We start from the raw sequence: 15,735 nt of genomic DNA on the forward strand, positions 1-15,735 counted from the left end.
TGCTTTCCTGGGGGTTGGGGGAGAGACTTGTGACCCTGTGGGTGGATCTACTGGATGGCCTGGCAGTTGCGGGTGGGGACTGGAATGACGTGATGGATGTTGCCAGAGACCGGTGGAGGCCTGGGGGTTCACTGGAGGCCTGACACCCTACCAAACTACACTCCCTAGTGATGGGCTTTGACTGGGTGGACCCTTGGCGTAGGCTACACGGCACCTCTCAGCAGTACACAACTAATACTCCACCTCGACTACTTATTTGTTCCCCAGGCGGTTGACGGCAGGGTGGTGGCGGCTGATATCCTTCCACGAGGGCTCTCGGGTCACTCGTCGCTGGCCCTCAATTTACGGGTGGGAGTGGCACACAGGCCTTTTCGGTGGCCCTTTTTGGCCTGGAACCTCCAGAAGGAGGACTACAGGGAACATATGGAAGGTTCCATCGATCAATATTTGACATTTAATGTCGGCTCTGTGAGGGAGGCTGAATGTCTCTGGGAGGCAATTAAGCCCACAATTCGTGGGGTAGACATTTCCTTCTGTGTGGCAGCCCGTAGAATGCGCAGGGAGTCCCTCATAGTAGGGAAGACGGGGGCCGGCATGTTTGCTGCCAATTGCTGCTAGCGCAACAGGGCTATTCGCATCTCCTACTGTATGAGGCCCACCAGGCATGGTTGGCAACCCATAGCAGGTTTAACCAGTGGGGAGATAAATCTAGCAAGCTGCTGCACAGAAGGTGCCAAGGGACACTCTACCCCCCAGGCTCTTCCTGGTATTGTGGGACCAGACAGGACACCCATCTCGGACTCCTCGGCTAATGCCGAGAGCTTTGCTACATACTACACAGATCTCTAGGCCCCCAAGGAATGCTTATCGCAGATGTGTTAGGCCTCTTCTTAGATGACCTCCCCCCTAAGGCCCTTTCAGACGAAGTGAGTGTGGAGTTAGATCATCCACTCCCGGAGGACATACTGGGAGCTGCCCTTGGGGACTTGCACCCCGGAATGGCCCCGGGACCAAACGGTTTTCCGAAAACATTTCTTAAACTGTATTTCCTGCAGCTAGGTCTCCACTACCGCAGGGTGGTGGAAGAGGACAAGGAACGGGGTCGCCTGCCTAGTGACTGGAGACATGCGTAAGTGGTGGTGTTCCACAAGCCTGGTAGACCTCCCGATCAACATGCGTCGTACCGCCCTATCTCCCTCCTGAACGTTGAGGCCAAGATTTTGGCTAAGGCCTTGGCCAACTAGTCCATCACGATCAGTCCGGTTTATGCCCCAACGGGCGACCAGTCACAATATTTGCCAGGCACATGTTGCTGTTGCGACCGTCAGGGGGTTGGGGGAGCGGGCGGTGCTCTTGCTGGCAGATATGGACAGGGCATTTGATTCTCTAAGCTGGGTGTACCTATTCGCACTTCTTTGCAGGGTGAACATAGGGCCTCGTTTCCTGTCCTCCCTAGCCCTACTATATTCCGATCTCACTGCAAAACAATTTAAAAGTGAAATTTGAATAATAATTCAAGATGAGCCCAGCAGCCCTATTGCTGATTTTAAATAATTGGTAACAGGCGGCACTTACTGTTTTGGTTGGTATTTTATGCCTTGTTTGGAAGCATTACATCATCTACCTTGCTAAAGCCTTTTTGATATTTTCACCACTGCTATCTGAGCCTTAGAAATAACTGTTGTCTTATCCTGTCATCTTTATGTATTTGAGCAGTGATATTGTTGCATAATCATGTAAGATGTGTCTAGCTCTGCCATCTCTGGCCTGTGAGATCTGTGTAACATTTGATTTGTTAACCTTGACCCTTCCATATAGATTCTTAGTCATAAAACACACTAGAGAATCTACTCAAAAGCAGCTAAATGGTAAATTAAGTGCAGAAAGATGGTGAAAATATTTGGAAAATTAGTAGGGCATTTGACCTTGCACAGCCGGAGTTTCCTAACTGTTTGTGATAAATATAACACTTTAGTCAACATTTAGGGGACATTATGTTGAGCAATTACATTTTGGTCTAATGACTGGTGGCCCCGAAATTTGGGTCCCTGCTCTTCCCCAAAACCAGTGGTGCGGAACCTTGGAGTAATGATCAACAACCAGCTATCGATGAAAAATCAGGTCAACCAGGTAATTGGTACCTGTTATGGAATTATGCGTAGTCTAAAAAAAATCTTTCAATGGATCCCAATCGAATCGAGGAAGCCACTTGTTCAGGGATTGATCATCAGCCATATTGAATACGGAAACGCCCTGCTGGCCTTGATCAATGAAGAACTCTATTCCAGGCTCCAGGTCCTGCAGAACACAGCCGCCAGACTGGTACTGAACCTTCCGTCTAGATCCTCATCAATACCTAATCTTAAGCATCTTCATTGGCTCCTTATAAAGAAGCGTACTCAGTTCAAGGTTCTTTGTCTAGTGAATAAGAGCATGCGCTGGTACCAGCTGACTAGGATGTTAAGGTCAAGTACCAAATTTCTCCTCACTCCATGCAAAGTTCGTACTGCCACAAATGGCGTTAGATCTTTCTCATATCTTGCACTCACCTTTTGGAATAAACTTCCACCCCATCTATTCGCTATCATAGATCATAATCGATTCCGCAAGGAATTAAAAACTTGGTTGTTAGACCATTAATAGTATCTCCTTTTCTTTTTCCTTCTAGCTTTCTGCTTATAGGAGTCTACGCAAGTGCCGTGAGACCTCCGGCCGGGTGATATGTGCGCTCAATAAATATCCATGACTTGACTTGACTTACCTGCATTTTTCAAGGTTTTCCTTGGGTTAGTGAAACCTAACACCCCTCGGTAAGTATTTTGTGGCACTCTGTCAACAGTAATCCTGTGTTCACCTAAACATTAAAGCACAATACTTCTTGTCACTCACAAAAGTTCAAAACACTTATGAGAGAGAACTGTATATGACAATACAGTAGTGTTAGGCTTTTTGGCAGATTGTAAGAAGCAAGTTCCAGCAATAGTAATATGGTTTTAACACACATGCCCTGATTCAGAAATATTTTGATGTGAATTTTCTTGTTTTAATCCTGAATTCAAAGGGTAAGCCAGAAGTATTGCTTTCTTTTTTTTGAGTACTGGAAACAATCATTGTAGTGTCCTAGCATGGACACGTTCTAGTGTTCAGGAGTGATGTACAATACTTTACACCCACCCACCACAGACGTCATGGTGTCACATGACGCTGCCAATAAAAGAGGCAGAGCGCACGTGCTCGTGGCCATTCTTACTACCCTTAACTGAGTGTCCGTGTCACATAATTACCACAGCATGAGGGCCTAGGGCCCCATCTTTACACTGGCAACGAGGTCGGTACGTGCGCCCATGCGTGCCACTGCCCAAATTCGATGAAAAGGGGGAGAGAGCTGCACGCCTAGAGGGCACGCCCTGCAACACGGCACGACGCGCTGAGAAACCTGTGGGCACGTCGGAGCCCCGCGACACAGCCCGCAGTGACCGGGAGCACACCCTACACCTCGGAGGCCCACAGTGAGTCGCCCCTGCCCGAGAGTGCCTGGAGGAAGATAAGTGACCTGAGCGGAGCCCACCTGCATCAATCGCAACAGAAGGCAGAGTGAGTGCCCAGCGGGTGCTTGCCCCGCATCAAGGAGCCCGGCGAGAAGCAGCAGGACGTCGCGACACAGCGGAGCCCACCCGCGACAGCCGTGACGCCAGCCGGACTTGAGGTGAGCCCGTAGGCTACCCGGAATCACCAGGGACTGACCGGAGGTCCGCGGGAGTCCACCCCGTCTCCGTGACTCTCATTGAACAATGAGTGGGAGCGAGTGGCGTAGCTAACCACCTCCCGATCCCCTCGCGATGAGAGTAAAGCGTGATTAAAAGCGGAGCCCACCCGCAAAGTAATGGCGCCATGACGGGTGTGAGGCGACCCGCAGCGGACCGCACGCATCACCATCCGCTAATGCGGGTAACTACCCCGCTGTTATGTTGCACCTTGGTATGTCTTTAAGACTCGTGCTTGCATTCTTGTTAGAATGCACGAGGTCTCAGTTTAGAACGTTGTATGTGCATCTTTCTGATGTGAGGGTCAGTTACACTGGAGCAGTCCAAGGATTCAGCTGCTCCCTGGCACTCACCTGTAGGAGTTGTGTCATGAAGGACACTGGTATTGGGAGGAACAAAGTAATGGTCAAAAATATGTTTTTGTGGCCAGGAGTTGATAGAGATACAGAAATGTTTGTGAGGAATTGTGAAGTGTGCAGTTCGGCTGATAAAACTCTCAGAACTTTGAAACCAAGTATGAGTGAAGGATTAATCCCGGATCTACCTTGGGATACTATTGCTGTGGATATCATTGGACCAATGGGTGTGATGAAAGAATTTGGTTTAGTGGCTATAGATCTATTTACAAAATGGCCTATTGTAAGATTTGTAGATAAAGCAGACACTCTTTCTGTTTTAAAAGTTTTAGATAGGATTTTTATTATGGAAGGTTTACCAAATTGCATTCTTACAGACAACGGAGTGCAATTTTTGTCACACATGGCTAAAGATTATTTTCAAAAATGTGGTGTTAAGCATAAAACCACTGCTTTATACAATCCTAGCGGAATTGGTACTGTAGAAAGATTTAACAGAGTGATCAAAGGTGTGTTTCAGGGTACTATAAACAAAGGAATGGATTGGAAAGTTCAGGTACAAAAGGCGGTTTGGTCTTACAGAACACCACCACAAGCTAGTACTGGTTTGTCTTCGTTTGTTATGATGAGAGGCAGATTACCAAGAAGCAAAATAAACCCTGGCTGGTTAGTAAAAGGGAAGGTCACACAGTGGTCTTCTGCTAAGGTCAAGAGAGATCTGGATCTGCTCCATGCTAAGAGTAAAAGCTTTTATAATGATCATTATTGCACTAAAGATGTAAAAATTGAGGTGGGGGATTGGGTGCGTGTGAGGAAACCTTGGAAAGTACCGAAAGGGGAAAGTTGTTTTGATCCACCCAAACAAGTAGTTGAGGTTTTGAGGAATGCTGTAAGGTTGAGTGATGGGAAAATATGGAACATGAAAAGTATTTCTATTAATCCTAAACAGGATAATGTTCAATGTACTGAAGTAGGTAAGAGACATAATGATTATGAATGGATTGAGAAACATTTTGAAAATAGTTGTTTACAATCTCAATTGGCTGATGTTGGAGGTAACAATAATGAGGTTGTTGATGACTCTGCTATTGTCAATCAGTCTTTGAGTGAGAGGGGAGGAAGGGTTGTTGGTGGAGATAAGAGTGACATTTGTGATTCCATTGTTGTGGAAAGGGAACATGGGAAAAGAACATGTGCTTTACCTTCATGGCTTAAGGACTATGTAACCAAATGAATTCTATTGTTGTTGGTTTTATTTCTTTTATTTTACTTTTGTTTTCTTTTCCTTTGTGTTTTGTTTTCTTTTGGTTAAGGGAGGGGGATGTGTTATGTTGCACCTTGGTATGTCTTTAAGACTCGTGCTTGCATTCTTGTTAGAATGCACGAGGTCTCAGTTTAGAACGTTGTATGTGCATCTTTCTGATGTGAGGGTCAGTTACACTGGAGCAGTCCAAGGATTCAGCTGCTCCCTGGCACTCACCTGTATTTTATATATTTGCTTCAATAAAGCTTCCATTACAACTACGGCCTACTGAGCATCTTTACTCCCGCATACCAGCATGCCGCAAATGCACCGCCTCTCGGTGCGCTGAGTCGAGCACTACACACCCGCCAAGAAATTGCTGAAGCGGAGCCCACCCACTCAGCACAAAACACGCCCTGCCCCCGCACGACCACACATCGCCCAGCACACACACCCCCACCCCCCCTTGCCCGCGCGAGGACTGCAGAAGGCTGCCGCGGGCAGGGAGGGCGAAGAGAAGTGAAGGCAGGACGGCCTCCGGCAAGAGAAGTATGCCACCCCCCCCCCTGGCAGAAGAATGAAACGCCTGCAAGCGGCCAGCGCCGCTGAAATTGAGGAAAACTGCACTCAGCGGGGACTCTGACATGCCCCTTCCACCCTACATGAGACCGGAGAACTGCCTCACCCTCCGTCAGCAACACACGCAAGATGCCTGTGCCCTCCTGCCCCCAAAGGTGAACAAATACAGGAAAGGGACTCACCAGGAAGACAGAGGGAGGTCCGGTTCCCAGCGTGGCTCCAGCCCCCGGTACAGCCCGGGAGAAGCTGACTGAAAGAAAAGAAAACACGGGAAGAAGGTAGCTGCAAGACAGGCTGCTGTTGAATCTAAGCTAATTGCAACACTGCCATCTAGTGGACTGAGGCTGGAACTGCAGCCAGGAAAAGGGAATAGAAACAAGCCTGCGACAAGGCAAAGACACAGAGGCAGCACAGAGCTGGTGTGACAGCTGCAGGTAGCTGAAGGACAGCGCAAGAACACGCCAGCGTGGTGTCAGGCCACCACGCAACTGCCAAGGATCAAGAGACACTGCACAACAACGCACCAGTGGCGCAGGGACGCCACACACACGCAGCAAGCAAGTGCGCAGCAGCGCAGGAGACAACCACCACAGCAAGGAGTCTGCAGCTGCCACTTCCAGCGCGACGCAAAAAGGCAAAGAAATGCGAGGATGGCAGTGAGGCAAGCAGAAGCACGAATGCCTCAGTCAGCAATCAAGCACTGGAAGAACTTCCAGGGAAAAGACTGCCGTGATCAAAGGACGGAGAGAGCAGTGACACCTTGTGGCCACAGGTGCTCATCGCAACATCAACAGCTCCCGCCAACGAACAGAAGCAGCAAGTACCCGACGACGCGGACGAACAAGGGCGCAGAGTGCATGCCCAGTGGCTGTTTGATGCCACCGCAACCAGGTGAAAGAGCGCACGGAGCAACTGCACCGAAGAAGCTCTAGGAAGGTACCAATCCGCACCGGAGAGCAAAGAAGCCGCACCCCAAGGAACCGGAGGATGTGCGCAGCAGGTATCCAAGACCCTGAACAGTAAGTGCGCAGACCACGCGCCACATGGCGACACAACGCCATCGCAAGGAGGATGAAGAGCGCATGGAGTGCCATCGCGCAGTGAGGTATCCCGGACGGTCACACGACGTGACGCATCCCCAAGGCCGACCAGTCAGATGGTCGCACCGCGACGCCGACCAGCCAGTTGGTCGATCCCAGAAGCCGACCCATCAGGGGAGTCGCGACAGGAGGGGACCGATGCAAGGGTCCACAAGAATCATTGCAGCACAAGGTCCGACAGGAGGACTGAAGGCATCCTGCCAGAGATCGGCAGAAGTGGACCAGCAAGTGGTCCAGGACGTTCAACCACGAAGAGGTCTACCGACGTAGACCCACGAACGTCACCCAGAAGAAAAATAGATAAAGGAAGGTTCGCGACTAACTCTGGCTGCTGAGGAAGAAGGAGAGAGTGTCCTCCGACAAGGACAAGACCAGGAAGACACATGCAGAGTGCGCGCGCTGCATGGAGAAGCCTGGCCAGGCAAGAGGAAACTAGATCGGTCCAAGTTATGCCGCGAAGCGGAAAAGGAGAAAAGGATAATGAGATCTGCGTGGCACGTTTGCCACCGCAAGAAGAAAAGGGTCAAGAGATCTGCGTGGCACGTCTGCCACTGCAAGAAGAAAAGGATAATGAGATCGGAGTGGCACGTTTGCCACCGCAAGAAGAATGGAAGGAAGTATATCAGAGTGGCCTGTTGCCACTGTTAAGAGTGAAAGGAGAAGTCAGTGTAACGCGATGTCCCCACAGCGAACCAACTGAGGAAAAGAGAGAGGAGTGTAGGAAGACAACTCACACTCCCGAGGATAAGGAAGGCGACAAGCGCCAGGACACCGGAGCACAAGTCCTGGTGGACGCCGTGGCACTGCGAGAAGACCGGCTTATCCACGATGCTTCCGCACACCCAGGATCTGCGGAGATGAGCAGGCAAGACCGTTTGTGACATCCACCTTTGGGGTCACACGGACACTGGACAATGCCAGCCGTGGTGGCCCAGGGGCAGAGGCCTCCAGGACGACAGTCGCCCCGACGTGAGATGGTCATCAGCCGCCCGTCCGCAAAGGTCCAGGGAGGGCGAAGACATCGCAAGCAAAGACCGGAGCCAACAGCCACCCTCTGGAGGAGGCTGTGGACCCTGAGGTGAGACCCATCATCTCCTCCCTACCCCCACTGACGGCGGAGTTGGAGCAACATGGTGCGGTACACCCAGCCCAGTGCAAATCTGGAAAAGAGGGCCTCAAGGATATTCCGTGGCAGGGGAACACCTTCGATAGGTGCAATTCTGGTAAGAGGGATGCCTTGCAACAAACCCGTTTTTGCCAAGTAGGATGCATGCCGCGGGTGAAGACAAAGCCAGGACTGGATAACGCACACCAACGTCTAGCGGCGAACCACAAGAACTCCAACTGAGTTTGTCGCCACAGAAGGAAGATAATGAAAGACTGTGAGGACAACTTCATGGCAGAGTCTTCAGCAGACTGGATCCATCGAGCACCCATGGCCGGTGCCACCGTGAACTAGTGCTCCCCGCAGCAGGCTGAACATCGTCTGTGACTTCAAGTAGCGGCGGATAAAGAGACTCTGCAGAAGTTGAACACTGTACTGCATCCGGATATACCGTTGTGTTTTTCCCACAGGTTGAACTTTGGCATTGGGTTTTTGTTATTAAAAATTGGGAGGGATGTAGTGTCCTAGCATGGACACGTTCTAGTGTTCAGGAGTGATGTACTATACTTTACCCCCACCCACCACAGACGTCATGGTGTCACATGACGCTGCCAATAAAAGAGGCCGAGCGCACGTGCTCGTGGCCATTCTTACTACCCTTAACTGAGTGTCCGTGTCACATCATTACCACAGCATGAGGGCCTAGGGCCCCATCTTTACAATCATAAGCCAGAAGTACTGCAAGGATGTCATACCTACTGAAGCGCACACATCAGTGAACTAGGCCCCGTATTTGAATTTCTGGTTTATAACTCCAGTATGCTACGTAATTTAGGGGTATGATTGAACGAACTTATTTATAAGGATGCTCTAACGTCCTTTCTTGTGTGACCATGCAGTAGTAATTCATCAAAAGTTCTTCTGCTATGTGGACTTGGGAGAATTACATTGTGGGTCCATTCAAAACCACATTGAATTAGTGAGTTATTTGGATACCTCTACAATATAACCTTTTTGGAACATGAGGGAACATACATTTGTCATATTTTTTTATTTTAAGTTACGTTTTGTGTTTTAAATGAGAATTATCATATTTAATATTAAAAGCATGTTGTTGCTTTTTGAAAGTTCTCGACATTTCTAGTCACATATACATGCGCGAAGTACATAATTTCTCAGTAGTAGGCCTCAGCAGAATGATGCCAGACTTAGAAGTAATAAAAGAAGTACGTTTGGCGACACATAGCGCGCGTGAATACCTATTGGCTGAATTTCAAAGAGGTAATTGTGATGACTCATAACGGGCTAACCATGGTGCGTGTGTGTGCCTTGCTGAACAGCAGAGGGCAGCTCCATCCCAAGAATGCTATTTATGACGTTTGCATTGCTATTTGTGTACATAATGTTCTGTGTGAGTTTCCAATGGGGCCCTGCTGCTCTTATTTCCTATGTTTGTTATATAAGCAATTAGGGAAAGAGTGTACGTAAATACTCCCGGGGCTTAGATATTATGAGCAACCAGCATAATTATCAAGTGGCTTGAAACTGTTACCATAGTAACCTAGAACTTGACTGCAGATCAGCGCTGCCAGGCCCGTCCAAGATGCCCTTTCTTGTTGTTTACTCTTTAAATGCAAAGCCTACATGAAGGAAACATACATTTATTAATCTATTCCTTCGGCAGACCTGCCAGACTGAGAACCATTTGCATCGTAGGACGAGAGGGGCGTGGCCCTGGCGGATAGGGGGCCGGGCTTTTGGAGAAACGGCAATGTCAGCCATATATTCAGTACACTTCAAAACAGAGCCACTGGGGGCTGCCTTTCGTGTCCCAGAGAGGTGGCAAAATACGAAATGGACTCAGCGTAGAATACATTGGTAAATGGTGATCTTTGAAAGTGGTGAGGCATATTAATTGCCTTGAGATCACCCCATGTATTTTTAAAAATTTGCCTTACTCATATTAACTCCCTCTCGCATTTACTCTCTTCCCCCTCATTCATACTACCTCAGACTCTCTCACTTACTCATTCTCACTCATATTCACTCCCACTCATTGTCATACACAAACATACTCATACTCTCTAGTTCTCATTCTAACCTACAAACACAGACTCACCCATTCGCACTCAGTGACGGCACTGCTGCACCAGTGATAGCTACACCCCTGACACACACACTTTCACTCTCTTTCAAAATCTCCAATCACTCATTACTTCTAGCACACTCATACACTCCCTCCCTCCTACTTATTTTAGCTTATTCATACACACTCTAAATCTCAGATTCTGACTCTCTTTCCCTCTCATTAACACTCACACATAAACTTTCATTCAATCCCTTTCGCTATCAATCACTTACAATCATACTCACAAACACATGCATACAAGCACAGAGAAACAACAATCTTTTACTTACCTTCCTTCCTTTGCTGGCACCTCGGAGGCTCTTTGGTAGCAGCAGAGCAGGAATCTATGCCTGGACATTTGTACCAGCAAGCCACGAGGACCCGGCTGGAGCAGCAAGGGCAGGTATAAAAAGGAAAGACCCACCTCAAGCCCATACATGCCAAATGACCAGTGGCGTAGGAAGGGGGACGCGGTGGGTGCGTCATCACTGATGGGGGTGTCAAAATGGCAAAAATATGTGTTTGAAACACATATTTTTGCCATTTTGTCAAGCCGGGGTGACCAGGAATTTTTCGCACCGGGTACCACCTGACCGTGCTACGCCACTGCAAATTCCCCAATTCAGACAGGAGACCCCAAATTTATTAAGCCAAAAAGGACTTTATTCTGGCTGTCGCCTGCCTGAAATTTCCTCTGCTTCAAAAGAAGTCAACGGGGGAAATACATTTTTGCGATGATTTTAGTTTTAATCCCCCACTTTTCTCTTCCGAAATGTTGGCATGTATGCAGTCCCTCTGCCAGTTTCTTGATAGGCCCGGCAGGTAGCCCTAAAAGAAGCTGCAACAGTCGTGGGGATCCTTCACCTTCTGCTGTGTGTGCCTTCTCATTGGCCCCAGGAAACCACTCATGTGCACCCTGACAGCCACATTGTAGCAGATATACTGTGCTGCCTGAGGCATGAGAAGTTATGTATTAATGGGGTAACCAGATAGACCATTGGACTCGGGTAAATAGAGGTACACAAAGAAATAGTCACAGTGGAAATGATTCGAAAAAATGTCAGAGACCACATGTGTGGACAAATTACATAGAACCACCAGATAAAATATGCAATGAATGACAGTAATTTAATTAAATAAACAAGGGTTGTCAAAAAGATCAACGATTCGGATGACAGAAGGTATGTCAAAAGCTACATTTTTGTTAAAACCGGTGCAAAATGGGTGACAAGTGCAAAAATTGGGATCAGTGCAAATGATGTGCAAGGGGAAGGTAGTGCATATATATATATATATATATATATATATATATATACATCCACAGTTGATACAGAGTCCTATCCTGCCAGGTTTCTGGCAATTACAGTTAATGCAATAGCATAAACATAGGAAGCAGTTACAAAGACACTGTAAACCAAGTTTGGTGTGGAAGGAAAAGAAAAAGTCGACGTTTCGACCCCTATGAGGACCAGCACAATGATTCACTAAGAGGGGTCTTCTTCAGGACCATCACATTAGAGGGGGGGGTGTGGGGTAGGGCACCTATGGAAGATAATAAAAATGAATGTGGTGTATCTAAAAAGGGAACAAATCTAAATAGTAGTGAATCAGAACCAAATTTACCAGCATCAGCAGGAAAGCATCGAGCTGGAAGATGAGAGTGTGGGCCTGCAGGGCTCCTGGGGTGGGAAAAAGGGAAAACCAGAGACACACAGCTAGCGTCATGAGCAGTATGTCGGCTAAATAAAAATGGATTGTGCTTGTGGGATGGGATCATACTTGATCTACGCCCCTCTGACATTCACAATCAAGACATCCACCTACAGTGTCGTGCAGTAACAGCAGTCTGTAACTGGATTATGCCTCATCCCTCTCTGTCCCCTCTTCCTCCTCCTGTCATCAAGAGCCTGAAAGAAACGAGGCCAAGAGATGGCAATTGGCTCTTCCAATAATTGCTGACCTGCAGTGCTGGAAGTGGAAAAGATTTACTCTGAGAACCGATAAACTGGGGGTCAGAGTGTGGCAGCGGAAATGGGATGGGGTCACAACAAGTGGAATCAACCTATACCTGACTGTTTCTAAAACTCTGTTGTAAAGAAAATGGTAACAAGGATAAATGTGACAGTAAATCTGTGGCTTATTAAATTGGTAACAAAAAGGTCTGCATTTAAAAATGTTTTACACGTTTGAGGCACATGCTGCAGAGATCTTTGTGTCCAGCAATTCTGAGGGGTTAATTAAATGGGTAACATAATGCTGGTCATTAACGACTTGCTGATGAGATCTGTGTTTTGTCTAGTCACAGTCTTGACTCATAGGTAGTGATCCAGCGCCCCTATAGAAATTCTGTCTCAACAACGCTACCCAACACCAGATACTCACCATTAATCATATATCACTCACGAGGCCCATTAACTAACAAGACAGATTTTGGGCAACTGAATCATGTGACCTAATTAATCAGAACCTGTTCACAAACTATATACACATTTATATACATCACCATGGTTTTAAGCATATAACATATTAATTAAGTCACTAAGGTAAATGGATCAACTAATGGTAACAAGACCATGAATAAACAAGTACAGCTTGTTGTTTCAAAATCTTATTTTATTAACTTTAATCATGTAAGCGCATTTTATTAAATACTTTATTAGCAATTTTAGCAGCTTTTATTGAGGAATAACACATTAGACTGAAGATTTTAAGTAAAATCAATTAGCATGATTTAAGTAAAATAAACAGTTTCCATCACCTAAATTCTCTGTCTAAAACTGACTTAACCTAAAGATATAGTCATTAACCCTATTGATCCTTACATGCTCCAACAAGTCCTTCAGCACGGCACGCCCTTCAGGATTCGGAAAGCGAGAAGCGCCCTCCCTCCAAAGGGGTCAGTTTTTATACCTTTTCTGACTAGCTAAAGTATCTTTATCACGCATTCTTTCTGAAAATCCGAACTTCTAATTGGCTGAGCCATGTCAGTCCACCATTAGGTCACATACTCCTGACCAAGTCCGGGCCTCATCATAGCCCTTATTGTTCTTAGTTTCTCCATCCTTTTTGCTTCCTCAAGAAAGATACCTTCTCCGAGCACAAAACTTTTCACTTCCTAATCTTGGCAGGCCATGCCACATCCTGTCCTTGAATATGACTCCAAGAACACTTTCGACTCGACCAAATTTGCTTCTGCATTAAACGTTGTCAGTTCAGCAAAATGCTTTTTCGTCTGCGCATCAGTGAAGGCTTCACTCTGGTCAAGTTTCATAATCTGCAGCACTGCCAGCCATTTTCTTAGGCCCATTCGCAAAACTAATGTATAAACAAACACAAGACATCAATTAATGAAAGAATTAGAATTTGTTCTGTTACCCACCCTCCTTTGCTAATTGTTAACCCATTAATAAATGTTACCTAGCCAAAGCATGTAAAGCAGCAAACAGGATTCCTTCTCAAACTCGTGCCATATAAAGACGGAAAGACATAACATAGGCACACACAAATAAGCACATGCCATTAATTAAAACAGCCGCATTTAATTCTGACAAAAACAATAGACAAGGTTAGTTTATTATTTCTCACGTACATGTAGATGCAACATAGAGCACATATATGAGCACATGTATTAGTCCCTTGTGTCGTGTATGCATTTTATTCTAGGTTGATTAATATAATTCACTTCATGCTGATTAATACAATTATTTTATTATGGAAGTTTAACTTTGCGAGTCAAAAACAAATATATTTCTGAATCTCGCTCCATCAACTCCCTCATCTGGTGATTTCAAAATCACCAAACTACACCCAAAAAATTTAGCAAAATTATATTCCATGAACATGTTTTGATTTACACTGTATTAGTATTTCTAAAGTTGTGTCTCAGCTGTTTGCCTGCAACTCTCATATTGAGTTCTACAAAACTCTTCCAGCTCTATCTCTCTCTCTTGTTCCTTTCTAAGCTTATAAATTCTCTTATTTTCCCTTAGGTACTTCTTTCTCTTGTGTAACATGCAACTGATCTTCAACAAAAGTATTACAAAAACTATAACTAATAAAGGTGTTAAAATTTTGCCTAAAATTGAACCGCCTTACTCTTGAAACCAGGTTTTGATTGCTGCAAACCTTTTGCTCAAACGTTCTGAAAAATCTTCCTCCTCTAAAGGTTCAATTTCTGAATGAATCTCTGAAATGTTTTTGATATACATCTCAATACTCTGACTTTTATCAGGGATATAGGTGCAGCAGTGTTGGACATGTAAGATGCCACAAACTCCTCCCTCTTTTGCTAGCAGAATGCCAAGTGCAAGACGATTCTGCATTACCATGGACCTTATAGCAATAAGCTCAGTATCCACCAATTGGAAACCTCTAGCTGTATCAGTTGACAATCTGTCAACAATTGTGGACAATTTTCTGATTTTGACTGCATTCGGGGTTATAACCACTAAAGGTATTACTGCTTCAAAAATGTCTCCCAAAATTTCTGAGAAACTTTCTCTTTTAAATCTGCTCAGATGACTGTTAGTCTCAAATGAACCCTCTGCATTTCTATCAACATGAAAAAATGTTGGAAAGACTAAACCAACAAAGCAAGTCCCATACCAGTGGTCTGGGAGGTTGTAATAGGCTTTGTCTCCACACACAAAATAAATTCCAGGGAAAATTGGGTCCTTGCCACCTTTGTATCCCCAACCCCCCATGATTTGATAAGTGTCCTCACATTGACTGGCACCCACAAAATAATTAGCAAACAGCGTATTATCTCTTCTAATACAAAATTTACCACTAGCAGGTTTATCTATGTGAATAGCAACATTTTCAAAAGATTTGCCATTTAGCTTTTCATCCTCTATTTGCCAAAATTTTGATTTGGTTTGCTTAAGCATTTCGTTTCTCTTATAAATTGCTCTTCTTTCTTCAACTATATTCAAGAAAGACTTTTCTTCAGCTCTCAGCTTACAAGTTAAATTGTTTTTAAAAGCATACTCGTAGGTGAGTTCATTAGTCACAATAAAGAATTCCCTCATCTGTTTAACTTGTTTATGCTTATTTAAGCTTTTGTCAATTTTTAAGTTTGCAAAGATTATATCATGGTTCGAATAGTAATATTCTAAACGACCAGTCTGATAAAATAAACTAGCTATCACGCTGCATGTTATGCCATAAGTAAGAGGCCACCATGAGTGTGGAAGGGTATGCTCAGACATGAGTCCCTTGCTCATTGCACCATCCGGATTCAAGCAAGCCGGGCCGAAGACGGCTGTAATGCCAGAAACCGGTCCCCGGAAGCTTGTTTCCTTTCCAGTGAAGAATTGGCTTGGTAGTTTGGTCTGCCCTGCTCCCATGATGCACTGGGCCAGGGACAGACTAATTTGCATATAGCCAGGTTCTGAACTGGGATAGTGCAGTGAGCTAAAAAACGGTGATGGATCAAGCCCTGATCTGTTGACTGGGTAG

At 45.9% G+C, this 15,735-nt stretch overlaps 1 long non-coding RNA gene across 1 annotated transcript in view; it reads left to right on the forward strand.

Moving 5' to 3' along the window:
- The window catches only part of LOC144771634 (uncharacterized), a 220,887-nt gene that overhangs the window by 35,995 nt on the left and 169,157 nt on the right, over window positions 1-15,735 (forward strand). The window contains exon 2 of the long non-coding RNA XR_013599404.1: window positions 2,669-2,810. This is a non-coding gene — a long non-coding RNA (uncharacterized LOC144771634). The remainder of the gene's footprint in view (window positions 1-2,668; window positions 2,811-15,735) is intronic.

This window comes from Lissotriton helveticus, chromosome 8, assembly GCF_964261635.1.
Source record: "Lissotriton helveticus chromosome 8, aLisHel1.1, whole genome shotgun sequence".
Classification (NCBI taxonomy): Eukaryota; Metazoa; Chordata; class Amphibia; order Caudata; family Salamandridae; genus Lissotriton; species Lissotriton helveticus.